The 16,250-nt window shown below is 42.2% G+C and overlaps 1 protein-coding gene across 3 annotated transcripts in view; it reads right to left on the bottom strand.

Moving 5' to 3' along the window:
• Nucleotides 1-16,250, bottom strand: part of LOC110530268 (nuclear receptor coactivator 2) — a 75,690-nt gene that overhangs the window by 49,563 nt on the left and 9,877 nt on the right. Inside the window, exon 1 of one of the 3 annotated variants that reach the window (XM_036985870.1) lies at nt 12,791-13,003. The exons of the other annotated variants lie outside the window; for them this stretch is intronic. The gene's annotated coding sequence lies outside the window, so the exon portion shown is untranslated. Of the gene's footprint in view, nt 1-12,790; nt 13,004-16,250 lie in introns of those variants that run through there. 3 annotated transcript variants of the gene reach the window in all.

Here is a 16,250-nt window from a genome sequence, read left to right as displayed (position 1 = left end):
GAAGCCATAGAAAAAGGAATCTGGTTGATATCCCATTCACTGCTCAATAGGGACGCAGAGCTTTCTAAATAAGAGTCCCTTCCTGATTGGATTTTTCTCAGGCTTTCGTCTGCAATATCAGTTCTGTTATACACACAGACAATATTTTTACAGTTTGGAAACTTGAGTGTTTTCTATCCTAATCTGTCAATTATATGCATGTTCTAGCATCTTGTCCTGACAAAATAGCCTGTTTACTTTGGGAACGTTATTTTTCCAAAAATGAAAATAGTGCCCCCTAGTTTCAAGAGGTTAAATTAACAAAATAATGAACTATTGATTTCATTCATTTGGACGTAACATAATTAAACTCAAAATAAACCAATCTATTGTTTTGAAAATATATTGTATTAGTCTTAGGACCAGCCTAAACAAATGAATAATTATTTTTGTTGGTTCTAATATAAGGCATATGCGGGTGAGAATGTGGTTAAAAATTTTTTTTACAAAGTTTTAAAATCTGCAAAATACTGTAAATCCTGTGTGAAAGCAGTATCGGTAAAAAGAGGCATCAGTAAAAAGAGATAGCGTCCCGAACAGCACCCTGTTCCCTATATAGTGCACTACTTTGAACAGAGCCCTATGGCACTACATAGGGAATAGAGTGTCATTTGGGATGCAATCCATTGCAAACAGCCTGCATTGGAGGGTCACCATGACCCCGTGATGTGGGGCGACATGTTTCAAGAGCAAATACACAACTGTTTGTCTGGCTGCTTGGAATAAATGCATGGACAGAGCCTAACCTACATCCTCATTCCATTACAAGGTGGCAGCTCTATAAAGTAAGAAGATACAAATCACGTCCCAAATGAGTGCTACACATTGTTATTCCACCCCCCCATACAGCACTTTGAGCATCTGGAAAGGCACTATATAAATGCAGTCAATTATTGGCATTATTAATTACGTCAAAATACGGACCATTCAGCCTTTTCCACCGTCGACTAAAGTTGAGGAACACTATTGGCTTTTATTTAGGGGGTAGATCAGCTTTAATACTGCAGATAGAGTGTAGCTTCCAGCAATGTAATTGTCTGCATCTTTTGCAATCCCCCATATATTTGTTTGTAAATATATTTTCTCCTAACCCTACCACCCCTCCCCTAATTGGAGTAAAGTAATGGACAATACTTAGGCTTCTACATACTACATACATAAAAATGTGCTGTTTCACAAAAGTTCTGAACCTTTATTCTCACAGTTTCTACAGATTGTAATTAAAGAATTATACTTTTAGCAATTTTTTTTTATATTATTGATCGATTGACTATGTTTTTTCAAATCACCCAGCAGTGCTATCCCTAGAATGCCAGCATCCCGCAGTCACCTCTTCACTGTTGAGACTTGTGTTTTGCCGGTATTATTTAATGAAGCTGCCAATTGAGAACTTGTGAGGCGTCTGTTTCTCAATCTAGACACTAATGTACTTGTCCTCTTGCTCAGTTGTGCAATGGGGCCTCCTACTCCCCTTTCTATTCTGGTTAGAGCCAGTTTGCGCTGTTTTGTGAAGAGAGTAGTACACAGCCTTTTACCAGATCTTCAGTTTCTTGGCAATTTCTCACATAGAATAGCCTTAATTTCTCAGAACAAGAACAGACAGATGAGTTTCAGAAGAAAGAGTCCGTTTCTGGCCATTTTGAGCTTGTAATCAAACCCACAAATGCTGATGCTCCAGATACTCAACTAGTCTAAAGGTCAGTTTTATTGCTTCTTTAATCAAGACAACAGTTTTCAGCTGTGCTAACATACTTGCAAATGGGTTTTCTAATGATCAATTAGCCCTTTAAAATGATAAGCTTGGATTAGCTAACACAACGTGCCATTGGAACACAGGAGTGATGGTTGCTGATAATGGTCCTCTGTACGCCTATGTAGATATTCCATAAAGAAGCTGCAGTTTCCAGCTACAATAGTCATTTACAACATTAACAATGTGTACACTGTATTTCTGATCAATTTTATGTTATTTAAAAAATGGACAAAAAGTGCTTTTCTTTCAAAAACAAGGACATTTCTAAGTAACCCCAAACTTTTGAACGGAAGTGTGTGTGTGTGTGTGTGTACACACATTTTTCCCCTCCATTCTATTTTGCAAGAATGTATAATAATTTAAACTGAAAAGAAAACATTTTGAATCCAGGGATGTTTTGTGTATCAGTTCATAAACCATGTTTCATGGAATTGGTACATTGAAAAATCTCTGCTATCTATATGGCACAGCTATCAATTTTTTCTTCCTTAAAATTAAACTGGTGTACTTTGGTCTTTAATGCAGGGCTGACAAACAAGTTTTACTTTTCCCCCCCTTCCACTTGAGGTAATGCAATTAGTTGGTTCTAATTTTGATAGAGCAGACATTTCCGTGTTGTTTTGTTAGCTGTATGTGTGACAAGTCCACCAGTCCTATTAATGATATCTTTAAATTATACCTTAACATTTTTTCCAAAAATATATTTATTTTTATATCAAATGAGTATATTTGAGTTTAACCATAATATTTGTTCTGTCTTTTCTGGTGGATTAAACTGACATTTGAACCAACGTCCTATAGCTTGTTTTAAAAATAGCAATATTTTGGAGATTATTTTCAAATAACTGAAAGTGAGAGAGGTTGTAATCTGAAAAGGGAAAAAGGCCATTCTTGAACATGGGGTGAGACATTCTTACTAATCTGTTAGAGGACCAGTTCAGATTTAAGTATAACTTTTGTATGACTGACTCTTTTAGTGAGAGGTTTAATGTGTTAATATGTATTATTTTTCCTCCAAATTCATATTGATTAGATAAAATGGGCCCGTTTAATTTCATCTGGCTTGCCATTCCAAATAAAATTGAAAATTTTTTGCTCATATAATTTTTAAAAAGTATATATTTTAAAAACCGGTCGCTAGGTGTAGGCAAGGTCATAAGCAAATAGCTAAACTCAGATATTACTAAAAAGTTAAATCAGGGTGATTTTTCCACAAATACACAGGCATTTTCCTTTCCAAGGTAGCAAGATCTTATCTATTTTTACTAACTTTCTATTAAAATGTATTGTAGTGCGGTCATTTATTTCAGGACATGAATATTGAGTATGTCCACATCACCATCAGACCACTTTAAAATGGTAAACTACACGGTAATGTAAAAGTTGTATTGTTTTGTGATCCAATACGTAATATAGTACTCATCATAATTTGGTTGTATTCCAGAAAGGTTAGAAAAGATCCTCAATGAGGCTGTGGCGGGATCTAAATTGTGGATTTAAAAGAAAACAGGAATCATCAGCGTATAATGACACCTTTGTTTTTCCAACCCCTTGACATTATTCTTGGATCCGAAATTAATAGCTATAACATTGCGATTGCCATAATAATAATAATAATAATAATAATAATAATAATAATAATAATAATAATATATTCCCAATAGTGGACAACATGGTTTTGCTCCTCTTGGCAGTTTAGTACTTTTTGAGAAGTAGCCATTATTTACTATTTTACACCTAGGGTTACTATACATAACTTTAAGCCATTTTATAAGAGATTGTAAAAAATGTAAACATTCCAGGCATTCATTCATTTATCACATTCCAGTCATACTTAAATCAAAAGCCTTTTCAAAGTCAGACAATAATACCAGGCTTTGACTATGGTGATTTGGAGTAGAGGTCGACCGATTATGATTTTCAAATGCCGATACAGATTAAATCGTCCGGTTTATTTATTCATTTGTAATAATGACAATTACAACAATACTGAATGAACACTTATTTTAACTTAATATAATACATAAATAAAAATTTATTTAGCCTAAAATAAATAATGAAACATGTTCAATTTGGTTTAAATAATGCAAAAACAAAGTGTTGGAGAAGTAAAAGTGCAATATGTGCCATGTAAAAAAGCTAACGTTTGAGTTCCTAGCTCAGAAAATGAGAACATATGAAAGCTGGTGGTTCCTTTTTAACATGAGACTTCAATATTCCAAGGTAAGAGGTTTTAGGTTGAAGTTATTATAGGAATATTTCTCTCTATACCATTTGTATTTCATATACCTTTGACTATTGGATGTTCTTATAGGCAATATAGTATTGCCAGTAACAGTATAGCTTCCGTCCCTATGCAAAGAGCTGCTAGCAAAACGCACGAAAGTGCTGTTTGAATGAATGCTTACGAGCCTGCCGCTGCCTACCATTGCTCAGTCAGACTGCTCTATCAATCATAGACTTAGTTATAACACACAGAAATACGAGCCTTTGGTCATTAATATGGTCGAATCTGGAAACAATCATTTCAAAAACAAAACGTTTATCATTTCAGTGAAATACGGAACTGTTCGGTATTTATCTAACGTGTGGTATCCCTAAGTCTAAATATTCTTACATTGCACAACCTTCAATGTTATGTCATAATTACGTAGAATTCTGGCAAATTAGTTCACAATGAGCCAGGATGCCCAAACTGATGCATATCCCCTGACTGGTTGCAATGAACGCAAGAAAAGTTACAATTTCACCTGGTTAATATTGCCTGCTAACCTGAATTTCTTTAAGCTAAATATGCAGGTTTAAAAATATATACTTTGTGTATTGATTTTAAGAAAGGCATTGGTGTTTATGGTTAGGTAAAGTCGTCCAACGATTGTGCTTTTTTCGCAAATGCGCCTTTGTTAAATCTTCCCCCAGCGTTGCATCGATTATATGCAACGCAGGACACGCTAGGTAAACTAGTAATATCATTAACCATGTGTAGTTATAACTAGTGATTATCCACATCGATGGAACAGTAGTGGAGAGGGTAGCAAGTTTTAAGTTCCTCGGCATACACATCACAGACAAACTGAATTGGTCCACTCACACAGACAGCATCGTGAAGGCGGCGCAGCAGCGCCTCTTCAACCTCAGGAGGCTGAAGAAATTCGGTTTGTCACCAAAAGCACTCACAAACTTCTACAGATGCACAATCGAGAGCATCCTGGCGGGCTGTATCGGCAACTGCTCCGCCCACAACCGTAAGGCTCTCCAGAGGGTAGTGAGGTCTGCACAACGCATCACCGGGGGCAAACTACCTGCCCTCCAGGACACCTACACCACCCGATGTTACAGGAAGGCCATAAAGATCATCAAGGACATCAACCACCCGAGCCACTGCCTGTTCACCCCGCTATCATCCAGAAGGCGAGGTCAGTACAGGTGCATCAAAGCTGGGACCGAGAGACTGAAAAACAGCTTCTATCTCAAGGCCATCAGACTGTTAAACAGCCACCACTAACATTGAGTGGCTGCTGCCAACACACTGACACTGACTCAACTCCAGCCACTTTAATAATGGGAATTGATGGGAAATTATGTAAATATATCACTAGCCACTTTAAACAATGCTACCTTATATAATGTTACTTACCCTACATTATTCATCTCATATGCATACGTATATACTGTACTCTATATCATCGACTGCATCCTTATGTAATACATGTATCACTAGCCACTTTAACTATGCCACTTTGTTTACATACTCACCTCATGTATATACTGTACTCGATACCATCTACTGTATCCTGCCTATGCTGCTCTGTACCATCACTCATTCATATATCCTTATGTACATATTCTTTATCCCCTTACACTGTGTATAAGACAGTAGTTTTGGTATTGTTAGTTAGATTACTTGTTGGTTATTACTGCATTGTCGGAACTAGAAGCACAAGCATTTCGCTACACTCGCATTAACATCTGCTAACCATGTGTATGTGACAAATACATTTTGATTTGATTTGATTGATTGTTTTTTATAAGATAAGTTTAATGCTAGCTAGCAACTTACCTTGGCTTCTGCTGCATTCACGTAACAGGCAGTCTCCTTGTGGAGTGCAATGAGAGGCAGGTGGTTATAGCGTTGGACTAGTTAACTGTAAGGTTGCAAGATTGGATCCCCCGAGCTGACAAGGTGAAAATCTGTCGTTCTGCCCCTGAACAAGGCAGTTAACCCACCGTTCCTAGGCCGTCATTGAAAATAAGAATGTGTTCTTAACTGATTTGCCTAATTAAATAAAAAAATACAATTAAATACAATTATCCGGTGCCCAAAAATACCGATTTCTGATCCTTATGAAAAGTTGAAATCGTCCCTAATTAAATCGGCTCTTCCGATTATTCAGTCGACCTCTAATTTGGAGCAAGGTCTTCCAATTTCTAATACTTTATCACATAAAAAAATGGCAAAAGCCCTTTAAAATGGTCTGTCATGATGATAATAACAGAGGAGTAACCTCAGGCACATTTGACATTTGATTGCGGGTTGAAGACAACGCATCTTTTAAAGGCAATGTTCCCGCATTTTGCAGAGATTGCATTCATCGGAAACGCATATGTCGGCTCAATTGGAATATACCTTTAAACGCATTGTCGGCTGTCCAGTGCGCTTAATCCTCCATTCAGTATTTAAGTTCCTCATCACCCAGGACTGGTTGTCATTGTAATAGGAAAGAGAGCCGATATGACACAGTAGAACCTTTCATTTTGGACAAGCCAGAGAAGATTCCTTCACTTTTGCATCTTTATACTTGTTGAGAAAACCAGGACCTATTTTTGTTAGTCAGTTTAGTGACACCTTTTTACTCATCAAAATGCACTCTAGGATATTCTAATTTCCACAGGTCCATAACATGAGGTAATATAGGCATTACCCTCACTCATCCTAAGGGCAAAAATACTCTGGATTTCAAAAATAGTATTATTTTTAGCATGCTGCATGGCCTGCAAAGGTCCACAACACACTTCAAATGTTCATTGTTTTATAGTTGAAAATAACACTACATGACCAGCGGTCTCCCAAAGGCAGCAAAGCGGTTAGTCTTTTGATCAGGAAGATAATCCCGTTAGGAAGCGGTGATCAATCCAACGGTTAATTCTGTAATGCCTCAGTTGACCTCTGAACTGTCTTCTCGTTGCAGAAATTGTTTTAAATGGGTTTACTTTGAGGCACTTGGTTTCTCTAATTTCATTAGTATTGGATTGGAAGGAGAAGATGCTGGTGTGTAAGCATTTTGTGGTATGCTACATTACGGTTAATTCATAGAGAGCCTGCCGCGGATGGTGATGGAACAATCTGTCCCAGTATGCTTTCTATGATCTGTGAGGTCATTACCATTGGCTCAACCATATAATTAGGAATTAGAATACTAATTTAATAGGATATCTATGGGATCAACACCATGATGTCATAATCATCATCAGACGTGACTGCTCTCTTCTTCATCATCCTTCTCCCTGGAGTGTCAAGTTCTTTGACAAGAGTATTAAGGCTGGCCAGCACAACCAAATACAGGAATATAAATTAAAACATTACTCATCACATAGGGAACCAGCCCTAAGTAACCGAGTTTAGAATTGCCTTATTGAGGATGTTGAAACACCATGAATGCAGAGACTGCCATGACTTCATGGACCCTCATACTCAGTGAGATGTATCAGTCAGTGAGTCAGACTTTTGGAGGATGTGTAAGCCTGTACAGACAGATCTCTTAGCCTATAGAAAAGCCATGGTAACAGGGTTCAAGCCCTCCCATCAGACACATACACTGGGTATTAAATCTTCTTTAGTGTGGATTAGGAGCCCTAGTTTTCCTGTAGCAGCCCTATGCACCCTGTAGCACCCTACGCATGCTGGTGTACAATCTCTGTTTGCAGAATAATCAATTCCACGAGACGATGAATGAGAGCTGGAGCCAGCCATTATCAGGCTGATCCCACAGGTCAAATTGAATCAGGGCTCCGTCCTGCCGACGTTCCCTGGCCCACTCAGACTTCCTAGGTCAAATCAAATGTTATTTGTCACATGCGCCAAATACAACAGGTATACAACCTTCCAGTGAAACGCTTACTTACAAGCCCTTTAACAACAGTTCAAGAAACAGAGCTAAGAAAATATTTACTAAATAAAAACAGTAAAATGACATAACAATAATGACACTATATACAGGGGGCAACGGTACCAAGTAAATGTTCAGGGGTACAGGTTAGTCGAGGTAATTTGTGCATGTAGGTAGGGGTAAAGTGACTATGCACAGATAAACAGCAGCAGCGTAAAAAAAACAAGTGGGGGCGAAATGTAAATAGTCTGGGTAGCCATTTAATTAAATGTTCAGCAGTCTCATAGCTTGGGGGTAGAAGCTGTTAATGAGCCTTATGGACCTAGACTCGGTGCTCCGGTAACGCTTGCTGTGCAGTAGCAGAGAAAAGTCCTCCGACACCGCCTGGTATGTAGGTTCTGGATGGCAGGAAGCTTGGCCTCAGTGATGTACTGGGTCGTACACACTACCCTCTGTAACGCCTTACGGTCAGATACCGATCAGTTGCCAAACCAGGCAGTGATGCAACCAGTCAAGATGCTCTCGATGGTGCTGTAGAACGTTAAGGATCTGGGGACCCATCCATTCCAAATAGTTTCAGTCTCCTGGGGGGGGAGGTGTTGTCGTGCCCTCTTCACAACTGTCTTGGGTATGTTTGGACCACTCTCGACCCGCTCCACTACAACCCTGCTGATGTAAATGGGGGCCTGATCTGCTCTCCTTTTCCTGTAGTCCACAATCATCTCCTTTATCTTGCTCACATTAAGAGAGGTTATTGGCCTGGCACCACACTGCCAGGTCTCTGACTTCCTCACTGTAGGCTGTCTCATCGTTGTTGGTGATCAGGCCTACCACTTGTCATCAGCAAACTTAATGATGATGTTAGAGTCAGGGAACAGGGACTACAGGGAACAGGGACTACAGGTGGGGACTAAGCACAGACCCCTGAGGGAAATTGGTGTTGAGGATCAGAGTGGCAGATGAGTTGTTGCATACCCTTACCACCTGGGGGGGGTAGGAAGTCCAGGTTCCAGTTGCAGAGGGAGGTGGTTAGTCCCAGGGTCTTTAGCATACTGATGAGCTTGGTGGGCGCTATGGTGTTAAATGCCGAGCTGTAGTCAATGAACAGCACTCACACATAGGTGTCCCTTTTGTCCAGGTGGGAAAGGGCAGTACGGAGTGCGATTGAACTTGCATCATCTGTGGTTCTGTTGGTGCGGTATGCGAATGATAGTGGCTCAAGGGTTTCTGGGATAATGGTGTTGTGAGCCATTACCAGCCTTTCAAAGTACTTCATGGCTACCAACATGAGTGCTACGGGGTGGTAGTCATTTAGGTATGTTACCTTCACATTCTTGGGCACAGGGACTATGGTGGTCTGCTTGAAACATGTAAGTATTACAGACTCGGTCAGGGAGAGGTTGAAGACTGTAGGCCAGCGCATGTGCTAAGTACATGTCCTGGTAATCTGGCTGGTCCCATAGGCTTGGGAATGTTGACCTGTTTAAAGGTCTTGCTCACATCGGCTACGGAGAGTGTGATTGCACAGTCGTCCGGAACAGCTGGTGCTCTAAAGCATGCTTCAGTGTTGCTTGCATTGAAGCGAGTATAAAAAGGCATTTAGGTTGTCTGGTAGGCTCGCGTCACTGGGGAGCTCGCGGCTGGGTTTCCCTTTGTAGTCCGTAATAGTTTGCAAGCCCTGCCACATCCGACGAACGTCAGAGCCGGTGTAGTAGGACATATGGTGCACTACTTTTGACCAGAGCTCTAAGGGCCCTGATCAAAGTGAATTTGGAAAGTATTCAGACCCCTTGACTTTCCACATTTTGTTACATTACAGCCTTATTCTAAAATGGATTCAATAAAACATTTTCCTCAATCTAAACACAATGTGGTTTTTAGAAATGTTTGCAAACAAATACCTTAACTATTCAGACCCTTAGCTATGAGACTCTAAATTGAGCTCAGGTGCATCTTGCTTCAATTGATCATCCTTGAGATGTTTCTGCAACTTGATTGTAGTCCACCAATTGATTGGACATGATTTGGAAAGGCACACACCTGTCTATATAAAGGTCCCGCAGTTGACTGAGCATGTCAGAATAAAAATCAAGCCATGAGGTTGAAGGAATTGTCCATAGAGCTCAGAGACAGGATTGTGTCGAGGCACAGATCTGGAGACGGGTACCAAAAAAGGTCTGCAGCACTGAGGGTCCCCAAGAACACAGTGACCGCCATTTTAAAATGGAAGAATTTTGGAACCGCCAAAACTCTTCCTAAAGCTGGCCACCCAGCCAAACTGAGCAATTGGGGGAGTGGGGCCTTGGTCACCTCACTGACCAAGAACCCGATGACCACTATAACAGAGCTCCTCTGTGGAGATAGCAGAACCTTCCAAAACCACAACCATCTCTGCAGCACTCCACCAATCAGGCCTTTATGGTAGAGTGGCCAGACAGAAGCCACTCCTCAGTAAAAAAGGCACATGACAGCCCTCTTGGAGTTTGCCAAAAGGCACCTAATGACATCTGGAGGAAACCTGGCACCATCCCTACTGTGAATCATGGTGGTGGCAGCAGCATCATGCTGGGAGGATGTTATTCAGCGGAAGGGACTGGGAGACTAGTCAAGATCAAGGTAAAGATGAACAACCTGCTCCAGAGCGCTCAGGACCTCAGACTGGGTTCGAAGGTTCACCTTCCAACAGGACAACGACCCTAAGCACACAGCCAAGACAATCCAGGAGTGGCTTCGGGACAAGTCTCTGAATGTCCTTGAGTTTTCCAGCCAGAGCCTGGACTTGAACCTGATCTAATATATCTGGAGACCCCTACAAATAGCTGTGCAACGACACCCCCCATCCAACCTGACAGAGCTTGATAGGATCTGCAGAGAAGACTGGGAGAAACTCCACAAATACAGGGGTGCCAAGAAGACTCAAGGCTGTAATCTCTTCCAAAAGTGTTTCAACAGAGTAAAGGGTCTGAATACTTATTTAGAATGTTTCTTTTCATTAGTAAAAATGTATATTAAAAAAAAACTTTTTGCTTTGTCATTATGGGATATTGTGTGTAGATTGTGGGGGGAAAAAACATTTCAATCCGTTTTCGAATAAGGCTGTAACGTAACAAATTGTGAAAAAAGTCAAGGGGTCTGAATACTTCCCGAATGCATTGTATAGGGTAATAGGGTGCTAATATAGCGTAATAGGGTGCCAATATTAGGACGCTGTTCCTAATGTTTTGCAGACTCAGTGTATAGGGAACTTTATAGGAAATAGGGTTCCATTTGGGACACAACCTATGATGACTCACGCCCACCTAGCTCAATTAATGGTGATATCATAGAATATCCAGAAGACTGGATGTATCTAGAAGAAAATGCGTCACTGACACAGAGTATAGGACCAACCAGATGTTATCGGCTCAGCTCAGGCTGCTACCACGGTAAATCAGGATAGGCATTCCTAACACTTTAGTCTTTGATTGTTTTCCTAATTTTCTTATGACTTGTGACACTTCTGTGCTGGAATGTGCAGCAAACAACTGCCTCACTGTGTGTGTGCAGGCTGCGAAGTGGAGTGTAGACCAAGTGTGCTCATCGTCAATGACCCACTTCTGTCCAGTTTGTCTCCCTCAATGCAAATACAGCCCAAATTGCTATTTGCATAAAGCGACCAGTCAATCACTGTAATTTACTTAGAATGAGTCCAAATTATCCTCCAAGATAGATTTCTGTACACTGAGCACACAACATTAGTTTAGAAACATTATTTAGATTATGCTAAATGGGCCGATGGAAGGCAACATGGAAATAACAGGCTGAACAACTCATTACCGCCTATGTTGGCTTGACAATGTCTGACACCAAATGCCACCCTACTCCCTATAGGTCCATGGGGCTCTGGCCTTATGTACTGCACAACATAGGGAATAGGGTGCCATTTACGACGCAAGCAATGTCAGAATGCATTGATCATGGAACCGGATCAATACCATTGAACACACTTACCCTGTGGCTAACTAATTTCCTAACAGACAGGAATCATATATAGTAAATGGCACAGTGGACATTAGGTCCCCAAAAAAATGCCCGCTGCCTTGCAGCTGCATTCCAAAACATTGAACTCACTGGCTTTATCGCATCCATGTGAAAACACAGCAACAATGGCTGAAGCTGCATCACATTCTATAGCCTGGTCCGAGATCCGTTTGTGCGCTTGCCTACTAAATTGCCGTCCTTGTCAAGCCAAATGAATGACAGGGAGTTGGCATGATAGCACAAACAGACTGGCTCTCGGGCTACGCGATCTAGGCTCAGAAAACATAAACAACTAAACCAGAGTCGCATGGAAGCTTTGTTGACTGTCAGTGGCACCTCTTTATCCCCTATGCTACACCAGGCCAAGCAAGGAGCAGGCAGGGTGTTGTGTTAAAGAGCCACGTTCACCTTCCTCAGCCCTGTACTGAAGAGATGCCCCATAAATGGTGTCCAGGGGCCTACCGTACGACTGTCTGAGTCTCAAAAAAACCATTCCCATTGGAGAGAGGAATGTCCTACTGTCGATCAACTGTACACACAACACGCCACACATTATTCCCACAATCAATTCTATACAAACAGTTAATTCAGTATACCAGCCCCCTGATCAGACTTGTGGGTAGTTTACAAGAGGCTTGTCCTGTTCATCTCAGGTGACATCATGTAGGACTGCTGACACCATACAACAAAGAGCTAATGGAATGTTCTGTAGACATCTGAATACCTCTCAGAATAAGGTTGGAAGTTTGTTGTGTATATAAAAGCCCACAAACACTTGCCTAAAACCAAAACAGCACCAAATGTACCAAACAAAATATTTGTCAACTTCCATTGTGAAACAATAGCTAGGCCTATTTATTCCACTACTTACCGCTTTGACCAAAGGTGGGTCCGTAAATCCAGTGTCTGACCCATGGCTACTGTAGTTTCAGTTTCACAGCAAAAACAGGAGCAGCCCTCTCAGTTAGATAGCCTAGTGACGTTGAGTCCAGGCAGGCAGGCAGTCACTGCACTGTAGAAACTACACAGCAATGTAGACAGAGGCACATGCTGGAGCAAGGACGTGCGCAAAAAGCAGATTACCCTCCTGTGTCATCTGCTCCTAATGACAGCTGACAAACTACAGCACAAATCCTCCTTGAACTGCCCGGCCGATGAGCTCCAATCCCCTCCCCCCACTCCTCCCTGGCCCCGCCCCCTCCCCACCCGCCCTGAAAATACAGCACAGCCAGAGTACAGCGCTCGAAAATTCCAATAGCTTCCGACGCCCAGCCCGAAAAGTGGTTTCCTTTTTCTTGTCACATGACAAAGCAGAAGCAATAATGGACTGGCAAAAGAGGTGGAGGCAGTGTGCGTTTGACACAGCAGGCAGCTGGCTTTTGTTTCACTAGCCCTGTCAACCTGCAGAAGTCTCTCCCCTTTACTTTCACTTTGCAGAACATAATATAATAACGTCAACATCTGGGGAACAGCTGATTTATAGAAACAACAAAGGGCTTGTTGTTATCATACAGTTGTGTATGTGCCAATAATTGAGTAATTGTTGTTAGATACAAATATAGTACACACTATAGTAAACACTGTTGACCGGTGTCCTCACCAGGGGGTGTACTTGAACAATCAATCAGCCTCACGCTACTGTAACAGGAGACAGCCTCCTGCACCATGAGCCCTTTCTGGCTCGGGACGAGGCTTACTTTTCTAATAGTAAACACAGGTCTGTTCCAAAGCAGAAAAGGCACAATATCAGGGAAGGAATGAGAACAGTTGATTCAGCTGACTCACCGTGGCTTTATTATTTTTTTAAAACATTTTTTTTTACCCCCCTTTTCTCCCCAATTTCATGGCATCCAATTATTAGTAGTTACAGTCGTCTCATCGCTACAACTCCTGTACGAGCTCGGGAGAGATGAAGGTCGAGAGCTATGTTTCCTCCAAAACAACCGAACCAAGCAGCACTGCTTCTTAACACAGCCCGCATCCAACCTGGAAGCCAGCCGCACCAATGTGTCGGAGGAAACACTGTGCCCCTAGCGACCTGGTCCGCTACAGGAGTCGCTAGTGCGCGATGAGACAAGGATATCCCTACCGGCCAAACCAACCCTAAACCGGACAACGCTAGGCCAATTGTGCTCCGCCCCACGAACCTCCAGGGCAAGGCCGGCTACGACAGAGCCTGGGCTCGAACCCAGAGTCGATGGTGGCACAGCTAGCACTGCGATGCAGTGCCTTAGACCACTGCACCACCCGGGAGGGCCCCCACCGTGGCTTTATGAGACACATTCTTATTACTGAACTTCTGCTGCAGATTTCCTTCAGGCATCATCCACTCCTCTCTATGAAAGCCTGACCAAGAAGAGGCATACTACAGTTCGATCCAAACCTAAGACAGCTACTGTACATTCAATTGGCGAGAGGGAGAGAGAGAGAGAGAGACAGAGAGCTATAGTTAGTTTAATGCCATCAGCCAAGTTCTCTGTAGACAAGCGAGGAGCAATAGCTATACCACTTGAACGTGTGAGGACCATAACATGAAATTGAGTCCAACAAGTCAGAAAGCACTGCAATAAGAGAAAGCACATTTCTTGGGGACCAGCCAACTAGAAACATCTGCTAGAGCTTTCTCACCGTGTGTGTGTGTGTGTGTGTGTGTGTGGAGAAGAGATCTTTGTATGATTTGTACTGTATGAAACCAGAGCACTTGAAGATGCACCTGCACCCAGAGAGACCAAACGGAGGCATGGGGACGAAAGCTGACCAAAAGTGATTTCCACCAGGCCCCGCCCCTCTGTCGCCCCACCACACCACTCAGAGGGAGGAGCAGAGCCGAGCACACACTACATCACTCACACTTTACAGCAGAAGGGCAATAGGGAAGATGGGAGGGCTGGGGGCTATAGGGCTGTATAGGGATATAGGGCTGTATAGGGCGTGCCGGTAAGACTCAGCCCTATGACTAAAGCGCCAAATCTGACTCATCAGTCAACCGTCACTCATCAGAAGACAGACTCAAGTCTCTGATGATACAGGGAGGTTACAAGCAGGTGCTGTGACCTTTTCAACTTCTGCTTTTCCACTTTGGGAGTGAATAGAAAATGAAACTTGTTGGCAGAAAGAAAGACTTGAACCCATGAGGTGGGTGGCTTTTGACATGTAAATGGATGAAATGCTTCTGCATCAATAGGGTGCATCGAGATAAATAACCTAAACCCTTTCACATGTATTTCATCATGCCAAATCATAGGGTGGTTACATAGCAAACCCCCCCCCCCCCCCCCCCCAAAAAAAAAAAAAAACTCACTGACTCTCACCAATGGAGGCTGGTCGTTTCAGGGTTGCTTCTTTCATTGCACATTAATCTAGTATGCCCTACATCCATCACAGCTTCTCTTTCAAGTGAATTTCAAAAACTATGCAGGACAAAAACAAGTCAAATCTTTTCCAAATGAGAAGAGGTGCTGAGGTACGCACATAAAGCAGCGACACACACACACACACTTCAGCTCTGAACAGGGACTGGTCAAATCCCCCAGTCAGTCAGGACGATCATGTGATGCTGTGTGTTGAGAGCAACAGTGCTTTCCTCCTCCTGTAACATGATCTCCACCAACAACAGGGCACTGGAGAGAGGGGATGGGTGGGGGAGCGTGGCCGGAGAACATCAGCTTTCTGTTGATAGTCAAATCAATTGAAAGGAAGAATTCAGAAAAGAACAGTGAGCTATGCTTAGGATGGTATATAAAAGTTGATACATTTTTAGAAGGTCCGCACTTAAAATATATTTGTAAAGTTATAATTCTGCCATGTTACTCAATTAGAGGCAACAATAGCAAAAATAAATGTTTTGGCTGCTAGACCATCGTGAGCATGACATAAAATTGTATGTGGCCTAAATCAGCGTCTGGCCATTACCATGTCAGAGGATCTGTGTTTAAGTTCCTCGCAGCTGATCGGAGGTCAGGAGTTCACCATTCTTTCCCCCTGGAATGCACCAATGACAGGGCAGCTCAAATAGTAATGTTGGCTCAACCAGCTCAATTGATTAGGTCCAGTAATGTGATCTGAACACACACACACCAGAATGAAACAGCACCTCACACCGATGGAATTTCTCTCCTGGTTGAAGGCTTGAAACTATGGGCCTAGTCGCCTGAGCAGCACACTCTGTGACCTTTGGCCGAGTGCTTACACGTCATTACTGAATCAACAGGCTATTTGTTGTCGTTTTCATTTGTCCAACTAGCTCATGGTAGACTTTGCCTCCTGCCTGCGCAGATCTAACATCAGATTAGATTTTTCTCTATCAAGTCAAGCCTCCATCCACATGCTTC

Source organism: Oncorhynchus mykiss, chromosome 8 (assembly GCF_013265735.2).
Source record: "Oncorhynchus mykiss isolate Arlee chromosome 8, USDA_OmykA_1.1, whole genome shotgun sequence".
Taxonomy (NCBI): domain Eukaryota; kingdom Metazoa; phylum Chordata; class Actinopteri; order Salmoniformes; family Salmonidae; genus Oncorhynchus; species Oncorhynchus mykiss.
The sequence above is the reverse complement of the archived record's forward strand: the minus strand, read 5'-3'. Positions and strand labels throughout refer to the sequence as shown.